Genomic DNA, 7,647 nt, shown 5'->3' on the forward strand with positions numbered 1-7,647 from the left:
GTATTAGGTATCCTGGGTTTTTTGTTTTTCCATATGAAGTTGCTAATTGTTTTTTCAAGGTCTGTAAAGAATTTTGTTAGAATATTTATGGGAATTCCATTGAATTTGTAGGCTGCTTTTGGTAAGATGACTATTTTATTATGTTAATTCTATGGATCTATGAGCATGGGAGATCTTTCCATCTTCTGATGTCTTCAGTTTTTTCAGAGACTTGAAGTTCTTGTCATACATGTCTTTCTATTGCTTAGTTAGAATTACATCAAGGTATTTTATATTATTTGTGGCTATTGTTAAGTGTGTTTCTCTGATGTCTGGCTCAGCATATTTATTGTTTGTATAAAGGAGGGATACTGTTTTTTAATTAACTTTGTATTTTGCCACTTTGCTGAAGACATTTATCATCTGTAGGCATTCTCTGGTAGAATTCTTATGAGTCACTTACATGTACTGTCATATCCTCTGTGACTAACAATACTTTGACTTCTCTTCCAACTTGAATTCACTTGATTTCCTTCCGTTGTCTTTCTGCTCTAGGTAGAGTAGAACTTCAAGTGCTACATTGAACAGAGATGGAGAGAATGGACTGTTGGGAGCCATTAAGACAACACAATTGTCCTGATCTCTGAATTGGGCCTCTCCCCCTGAGAAGAAAAGGGGGTCAAAAGTGGGCCAAGACACACCATTCCAAAAACAACCACAGGATGTTCCAGCCCTAAGTCAGTGCCAGATGTCCTGACCATACCCTGATACCACCAAGTTCCTGCTTCCCCATGTAACTGCCTAAAGAATGTGCAATTCTATTGCCCCACCCCTCCCGCTGATAAGTACCTGTACTTCCCCTTTTGCTTGTACAATTCTACTGCCCCATCCTTCCTGCTAAAAGGCACTTCCCCTTTTGCTTCTGCATTTAAACCTTGGGCCTGGCTAATACTTGGAACCTTGATGCTACTCAGACTGCTTCCATGTGTCGTTATTTGCACAAGGTTCTCATCTCTCTCTCCCCCCGCAATTTGGTTCTTAGGAGAAGGTCCCCTCGAGACCCTCGAATAACTGGACCTGCTGGACGGGTCAATGGACCACCTTGCTTTGTCCCTTATTTTAGTGTAAATGCTTGATGTTGTCTATTAGCTTGCTGTATTATTGTCTTTATTGTGTTTATCTGTATGTCTTGTATTCCGGATCTCTTCAAGGTTTTTAACATGAATGGGTGTTGGATTTTGTCAAGGGCTTTTTCAGCATCTAATCAGATGATCATGTGGGAGTTTTTCTTTCCTTTTTTTGTTTGTTTTGTTTTGTTTTGTTCTGTTCTGTTTTTCCAGACAGGGTTTCTCTGTGTAGCCTTGGCTGTCCTGGAACTCACTTTGTAGACCAGACTGGCCTCGAACTCAGAGATCCACCTGCCTCTGCCTCCCAAGTGCTGCCATCAAAGGCGTGTACCACCATGCCCTGCAGTAGGGTTTTTTTTCTTTCAGTTTGTTTATATGGTGAATTATGTGATTGAATTTTTGTATATTAAACTATGCCTGAACCCCTGTGATGAAGCCTATTGATCAGGGTAGATGGTGTTCTTGATGTATTCTTAGATTTGGTTTGAGAGTATTTTATGGATTATTGTTGTATCAATGTACATAAGAGAAATACATCTAAAATTTCCTTCTTTGTTGGCTTCTGTTTTAGCTTTCAGTGTGACTGTGGCCCCATAGAATGAGTTTGGCAATGTTCCTTCTGTTTCTCTTTAGTGGAATAGTTTGAAGAGTATTGGCATTAGCTCTTCTTTGAAAGTCTGGTGGAATTCTGTTCTAAAACTGCCTGGCCCTGAGGTTTTTTGTTTGTTTGTTTGTTTGTTTATCAGAAGACTTTTAATGGCTGGTTATATTACTTTAGGAGTTAAATGGTAGTTTAGATTGTTTCCGTGATATTTATTAACTTTTATAAGTGGAATCTAGTAAGAAAATAATCCATTTCCTTTAGATATTCCAATTTTGTGGAGCCTTTGAAGTAAGAAGTAATGATTCTCTGGAATCCCTAACTTTCTGTTGTTATGTCCCTCTTTTCGTTTCTGATTCTGTTAATTTAGATAATGTCTCTTAGCTTTTTAGTTAGATTAGCTAAGGGGTTTATCTGCCCGGGACCAGCCTAAGTCAGCTTCCCTCAATCCCTGGAAGAAATCAGGGGTTCCAGATATGGGCAAGCAAGGAGTTGGTGTGGATGACAAACAGACATGGACACAGAGAGAGTATTTATCTGAATGTATTTTTTCCAAGCAAACACAATACTTTTAATACAGAAGAAAAACAAGAAAACTAGGCAGATACATCAGCCAAGGTACATCAACACAAAACAAAGAAAATGCATATATAAAAAGATGGCTGGAGCCACTTTTACCACTTTTTACCACTGAGAATAGGAACAACCCTTAATTAAGATCAGCTAAACACAGGAGCCAGGTGAATTCTCTGATGCAATGCTAGTCTATTGTTAAACCCACTACCAGGGGTTCTTTAGTAAATACCTAATTATGCTATTCCTCTGGGCCTAGTGAAAAAAACCCACATCAGGGGACTTTCTTTCTACTAAGCCTTTCAGGAATAATACTACCACAACCCACCTACTTCCTAGGCCATTGTGTATTCCTGTGTATGGGTTTGAAGAACTATTGTTCTAAGTAATTACTATGTAGACTAGCCCTGAGCTTCCTAGCTCTTATTCAAGTAAATTGTACTACCTGATTATTTTCACTGTCTCTACTAGAGGTAAATTTGAATGTTACTGAATAGGTAACATTCTTACTGAATTCCAAGCTCAGGGTCAGCTTCAAGGACTTCCAGGTCATTGGAACACTGGTGGAGGCTTAATCTAACTTAGTTATATGTCAAATCAATCCTAAAAGGCACTTATAATAAATACTAATAATACTGAAAGAGAGCAGACAGATCCATTCACCTGACTAATGTGGGGGAAGGTTTGGAGGATACATTATATGGGAATGCCAAGGTTCCAGGGGGCTAAGTTTCCATGAAACTCTTGGCTTTAGGACTGCTTCCAGGTTTCTAGGCCTGTCACACGAGTCACTACTGGAGTGGATGTAGCATTTGTCTATCTTATTTTCTCAAAGAACCAGCTGTTTGTGTCACTGATTTTTAAAATTATTCTCTTTGTTTTTAATTTATAGATTATTTTTTCATCCCCACATTTGGTTATTTCCTACAGTCTATTCCTCTTGAGTGGGTTGGCTTCTTTTGGTTGTAGAACTTTCAGATGTGCTGTTAAGGTTCTAATATGAAACCTCTCTGGTCACCTTATGAAGGCTCTTAGTGCTATGAACTTTCCTCTTACCATGGCTTTTATTGTGTCCCCTAATCTAGATATGTTGTGCCTTATTTTCATTGAATTCTAAAATGTCTTTAATTTCTTTATTTCTTTTTTGACACAGTGGTCATTGAATAGAGAGCTGTTCAGTTGCCATGAGTTTGCATGCTTTCTGTTTCTGTTGTTAAAGTCCCAGGTTTGATCTGATCCATCTAAATCCATCATGATCTGATTGAGTTATCCAGTCCCTTGTATCTGTTGAGGATTGCTTTTGGCTAGTTGTATGGTCAGTTTTGGGGACGGTTCCATGAGCTGCTGAGAAGAAGGTATATCCTTTTGTGTTTGGGTGAAATGTTCTTTAGATATCTGTTGGACTCATTTGATTCATAATGTCTACTATTTCCATTATTTCTGTATCTAGTTTCTGTCTCTGTCACCTGTCCACTGGTGAGAATGGAGTATTGAAGTCTCTCACTATTAATGTGTATATCTCAAAGTATGATTTCAGCCTTAGTAAAGTTACTTTTACAGTTGTGGGTGCCTAGCATTTGGAGCATGGGTATTCAGACTTGAGACATCATTTTGGTGGATTTTTCCTTTAATGAATTTGAAGTCTCTTCCCCTGTCTTTATAAAATATTTGGTTACTACAGCTTGTTTCTTGGGTCTGTCTGTTTAGAAAAAAAATACTTTTTTTGCCATTTACTCTGAGGTAATATCTATTTTTTTGCTGAGATATGTTTCTTGTTTGCAGCAGAATGTTGGATCCTGTTTTCACATCCATTTTGTTAGCCCATTTCTTTTTATTAGGTAATTTAGTTCATTGATTTTAGAAGATATCACTAACCAATAATTGTTAATTCCTGTTATTTTGATGTTGGTGATGGGTTGTGTGTGTGGGTCTGTATGTGTGACAGAGAGAGAGAGAGACAGAGACAGAGACAGAGAGAGAGAGAGAGAAAGAGAGAGAGAGAGAGAGAGAGAGAGAGAGAGAGAGAGAGAGAGAGAGAGAGAGAGAGAGAGAGAGATGGGGGTGTGGATTCTTTTCTTTTGGTTCTGCTGGTGTGAAATTATTATTTCTTGTATTTTATTGGGTGTAGTTAGTCTTATTGGGATTGAGGTCCTCTGTGGGGCTTTATTAGTGGAAAAATGTTGTTTAAATTTAGTTTTGTCATCTCTTGGTATCTCCATCTATGGTGATTGAATGTTTAGCTGGATATATTATTCTGCAATGACATCTGTGGTCTCTTAGGGTCTGTAAGACATCTACCCAGGTGCTTCTGGTTTTAGAGTCTCTGTTGACTCACTCTCTCTCTCTCTCTCTCTCTCTCTCTCTCTCTCTCTCACACACACACACACACACACACACACACACACACACACCTTTTACAAAGCTCCTATGCAGGCTCTCAGATCTTTCCTTTTACAGCTGGGAGATTATGTTGTCAACATGATAGAAGAGGTGTTTTGAGATCATTTTAAAGCAATCTCAATACTGTATTCCAGCTAACAGAAATCACTTATTCTGCTAATGGCAAACAGAGATATAGTGAGCCCCTAGACACAGGCATAGCAAAATCATACCTTTTATTTTTTTTTTCACAGTGCCACTGACAAATCTGCTCTGAGGATTTAGTTTACTTTGAATGGTTCATTTTGTAGAACACATACAGCCACATGTCTATGTCAATGGTCAGGTGGTCCAGTAGGAAGGGGAAATGGATATTTTACATTTTTTTCCTATTCCTTTTCTGAAAGGGAAACTACCAAACTGATCAAAAACCATGAAACCTATGGTTCCATTACACTTGAACCATGCAAGGAAACACTATGAGAATTTCAGAGCCAGATGTGGTACAGGAACACAGCACAGATAGGAAGAGCACTAACACCAATTAAAACAGGGCTGGCTTCATTTCAGGGTTCAGTGCTTTCATCCTTGTGACTGAAACAACTTAGGCAACTTCTCTATACTTTGCTTCCTCCTCAGTAAAATAGGCCATACTTGCCGCAGACCCTCTGGGTCCCTGTGTCTGCGTGGAACGGGGTCTCTCGTCGCAGGTGGGCAAAGCGTGGATGAGCGAGTGACAAACAGACACACACAGGAGAGTTCGTGTGTAGAATCTGAATGTAATTTTACAACTCGAGCATCAGACTTTTTATACAGAAGACAATAAAGAAGTTGGGTGACATACCCGCAAGGTACAAATGAGGTAACCGGATGCTTAATGATTCTTACACAGAACAGAGGAATGAAAACACAAAGATCGGAAGGAACTGGGCAGTAAAATAACTGAGACAAAGTCAGCTCTATCTAAGGTCAGCTATAGCCATAGAAGCCAGGTGTGAGAACTTTTCACTCCTAGGGCAAGGGCTTTCACACCCAAGTCATGGTTCTAACTAGGGAGTTCCGTTCTAGCTAACCATCTCATGAATAATGCAATACTCTAAAACCACAGCCCGATCTGTTTCCTAAACCATAGTAAATTCCTGTAAATAGGTGTAACTCCGCTATGAATACTAAGCATCTATTCTGGTTTCCCCTACGGTCAGAAACTTCTTTCTTCCTAGGTGATGGTAGATTCCTGTGAAGGGCAGTGACCTAACTTTTAGTGTAATACCAGGGGCAGTACTGAAATCCAAGCCCAAGGTCTTGCTAAGGACGAACTAGGACTGTTGGAACACTGGTTTAGCTATGTCAGAATTCAATCTTAAAAGGCACTTATGATAGGAAAATATTGAAAGAGAGCACGTGGATCCATATACTAGACTAACTCAGGAATGGAACTCGGGAATGAAAAATTACTGTATGGGTAGGGAACGCTAGACTCCAGGAGGAGAGCTTCTTTGAAACTCTTTTGCCTCATGAGTGATTTTTAAGCCTCTCGGCTTGTCCAGTTGACTCAACCGGGGCGTAGCACATACTGAAGCCTATCTACTAGGGTTGGCACAAGGATCACATATGTTACTCACACACAAAGGATCCAGAGCAATTCCTACAAATGAGCACTCAGTACAACTTTAATACTATTGTTATTACTAATAAATGCTAACATTAATACTAACACTAATGCTAATGCTGCCTAACTCCCATAAGAAAATTTATACATTTAGACTCCAAAAGTTGTATGGTCCACTTGAGTTAGGAATTAGTCAGCATGGACCTCAGCTGCACTAAGGGATAAACAAGAAATTAATTATCTGTAATGGGATGGATAATCTCACTCCTTCCATCCCTCTCCATTTTTCTATTCCTTCTCTTTCTTCCCTCTCCTCCTTCCTCTGTTCTTTCCTTGTCTTACATAGTCCCTTTAGATTCAACCTGTCATCTCCATTTTTCTACATTTACTATTATTCTCTCCAGTCTCCTCTACCAGTTTGAAGTGCATGGTTGAAATCATAATGTCTGGTAGAAGATTAATATGATTTTCCCCCTATCGTCAGCATTTGAGCGGAAAAGAGAGTTCCTAAAGCTACTGGGATACATTTTAGTAGCTGGGTGTCTGTAGTCTCAGCTGCTCAAAGGCAAAGACTAGAGGAACACTGCTTGAGCACAGGGTAATTTCAAGACCAAGTGTGGGCAAGACCTATCAGAAAAACTAAGAATGCACCAAAGATGAAACTCAGTGTCTCACCCTTTGGAAACCATGCTTTAGTTTGATTCAAGTGACTTTCCTACTTCCATACTCTTTACTGAAACACTTTTTCTGTGTCTTTTATGGACTAAAGAAGAGTTCTTGGTCATTAGCTCCACAGAGGTGAGGGGCTATACTTTTATACACAACACTGTATCCTTTATGCTCAGCATAGGCCCCATTGTACAGAAAGTACCTGGCACATAGCTAATGCTCTCAGGAACTGACATAGAAATCTGAGGCTTGAACTCTGAATTTTCCTACTTATTAGAGGCATAACCTAAGGTAAATTACCTAGGAAGTACTCCAAGATTCAGACTTCCTATGTAATGTGTCTAACATAATAAAGCATGAGGTAATAATATAGTATAAACTCAATAAAATGAAGACAATAATACCTGTACTAAAAGAACTAGAATACTTTCTCATCAAAGTAGTTTGTGACTATGTAAATAGAATTGTGTAAGTATGGGGACCACATGGGAAGTCCCAAGAAGTTTAAATATAATTTTTAAAACTACCCTAGGTACAAACAGACATCCCTTTTAGAAGTAGGAGACAGCAAATTGGTCCCTTGCAAGTAAGCAGAATACTAAGAGTTGTAAGAGTTAAGCTAAGAGGTCCTATTCCCTTTTCCTTCCCTCCCTCTCCTCCTATTTTCTTTCTTCTTGCTTTAAATAATAGTGTTGTTAGTGAGAAAGTGA

At 39.0% G+C, this 7,647-nt stretch overlaps 1 pseudogene; it reads left to right on the plus strand.

Annotated features, from left to right (window-relative positions):
- Positions 1-1,703, plus strand: part of LOC147002094 (uncharacterized) — a 61,748-nt pseudogene extending 60,045 nt beyond the window's left edge.
- Positions 1,704-7,647: the final 5,944 nt, after the last annotated feature.

Source organism: Mus caroli, unplaced genomic scaffold (assembly GCF_978045245.1).
Source record: "Mus caroli unplaced genomic scaffold, Mus_caroli_1 scaffold_11, whole genome shotgun sequence".
In the NCBI taxonomy this organism is placed as follows: Eukaryota; Metazoa; Chordata; class Mammalia; order Rodentia; family Muridae; genus Mus; species Mus caroli.